Here is a 2,500-nt window from a genome sequence, read left to right as displayed (position 1 = left end):
ACCCAGGATTCTCAGAGAAATCAGTCAAGTTTGGCGAAGGATAAATCATGGTTTGGGGTTACATTCAGTATGGGGGCGTGCGAGAGATCTGCTGAGTGGATGAACATCAACAGCCTGAGGTATCAAGACATTTGTGCTGCCCATTACATTACAAACCACAGGAGAGGGCAGATTCTCCAGCAGGATAGCGCTCCTTCTCATACTTCAGCCTCCACATCAAAGCTCCTGAAAGCAAAGAAGGTCAATGTGCTCTAGGATTGGCCAGCCCAGTCACCAGACATGAACATTATTGATAATGTCAGGGGTAAGATGATGGAGGAGGTATTGGAGATGAAGGTAAAGAGTCTTGATGAACTCTGGGAGTCCTGCAGGAACGCTTTCTTTGCCATTCCAGATGACTTTATTAATCAGTGATTTGAGTCATTGCAGAGATGTATGGATGCAGTCCTCCAAGCTCATGACGGAGTCAGACACAATATTCATTCTGTTTCCACTGCAGCAGGACTTTATATTCTATACTGGACTTTATTTCTGTTAATGACAAGACTTTTGTCTAAGCAAAGTCAGACCTTACTGTCCTAATGAAATCATTAAAAATCATGATCATATTTTATTTTGGTCAAATAAGTGTAATCTAGAGGCCTTTGCATTTCATATAAGCCGCTTCTGATACCAAATGATCAACCTGAAGTTCCTGAAACTTGGATAGTAGTCAACACTTTTGTCAGGTAGTGTATATATTTAACATAAATAAAAGTAGTAAAACGAAAATGTATTATAATATTAAACAAAATATAGTCAAAACAGAGTAAATATCCAAACAAACAAATGTAAACAGTGTAGAATATTTAAAATAAGGCAAATGAGTTTGGTTGATTAATCCTCTCTCTCTCCATCACTCTCTAACTCCATCATGTTCATTCTGATCATGTCGTCCAGATTCCGTCCGGCTCTGCGTGAATCCTGCTTCCGTGTATTGGCATGCTGCATGCAAATATTTAGCAGCAGAGCATCTCTGGCATCATGTGATTTCCAGATTGGGTGCCCTGGTGTGTTTATCCGTTCTAATTTGCACCATCTCTTTTTAGCTCTCTCCGTCTCGCCGCGCCGCTCAGATTGTGATTGTTTTCTCTGACGCTCCACGTGTGCTTTCGCTCTCATTAGCCTGCCTGGCACGGGTTTCCAGAGATAGACACATCAGAGCAGTCTGTCTGTCTGTCTGTCTGTCTGTCTCTCGCAGATTGATTTCAGATCCTGTCACAGATGCATTATGAGTGATGCATCCCGAGCCAGAGATTCGATCCTCACAGAAAACAGAATGCGTTAACCCATTCATTAGTACATCAGTAAATAGAACGCAGGACGCATTTAAAAAACATGCATCTGTTTTCTTATTTACTTTATTTATTTTTGGTGCTCATTAGGAGTTTGTTTGTTGGATTGTAACTTTTTTTGTTGGTTGTGTAACAATAACACGTCTGACAGCTGCTTCGAGTTGTTTTTTCTGCTTGGGGATTGTTTAAAATGCATATTTATGTTAGGCTTTTCTATAGTTTTAATGGGAACAGTTTAGAATAAGGTGCCATTAGTTAAAGGGGTAGTACAAACAAACATTTTGGCTTACCCTTTTACTTGTTTCAGACATTTATGAGTTTCTTTAATCTGTGGAAAACAAAAGAAGATATTTTGAAGACTGCTGAAAACCTGTAGCTATTTACTTACATAGCATTTGTTTTTCCTACTATGGGAATCAATGGTTACAGGTTTTCTAGTTTCCTTTAAAGTACCTACTGTAGTGTAAAAGAATATAAACAAAAATAGAAGATATTTAGAAGAAACCTTAAAAACCTGTAACCATTGACTTTCATAGTATTTGTTTTACTTGTTATGAAAGTCGATGGTTACAGGTTTTTTATTTTTTTATTTTAAAACACCCCCTTTAGTGTTAAAGATTATAAACACAAAAGAACATATTTAAAAGAATGCTGAAAACCTATAACAATTGACTTCCATGGTATTTGTTTTTCCTGTTATGGAAATCAATGGTTACAGGTTTTCAGTTTTCCTCAAAATACATTCTTTAGTGTAACATAATATATATAAAACAAAAAAGAAGAAATTTTGAAGAATGCTGAAAACCTGTAACCATTTACTTTCATTATATATTATATGCTTTTACTACTATGGATATCAATGGTCCATTTATTTTTCCAAAATACCTTCTTTAGTGGTAAAGATCATAAACTCAAAAGGAAGATATTTTGAAGAATGCTGAAAACCTGTAACTATTTACTTACATAGCATTTGTTTTTCCTACTATGGGAATCAATGGTTACAGGTGTTCTAGTTTTCTTTAAAGTACCTACTGTAGTGTAAAAGAATATAAACACAAAGAAAAGCTATTTAGAAAAATGCTGAAAACCTGTAACCATTGACTTCCATAGTATTTGTTTTACTTATTATGGAAGTCAATGGTTACAGTTTTTTTTAAACACCCCCT

The 2,500-nt window shown here is 36.0% G+C and overlaps 1 protein-coding gene across 3 annotated transcripts in view; it reads left to right on the top strand.

The window, feature by feature from the left end:
- Positions 1–2,500, top strand: part of dock1 (dedicator of cytokinesis 1) — a 525,870-nt gene that overhangs the window by 430,490 nt on the left and 92,880 nt on the right.

The sequence above is a fragment of the Danio rerio genome, chromosome 12, assembly GCF_049306965.1.
Source record: "Danio rerio strain Tuebingen ecotype United States chromosome 12, GRCz12tu, whole genome shotgun sequence".
NCBI classification, from domain to species: Eukaryota; Metazoa; Chordata; class Actinopteri; order Cypriniformes; family Danionidae; genus Danio; species Danio rerio.
Note: the sequence above shows the minus strand (reverse complement) of the source record. Positions and strands in the feature narration are given on the sequence as shown.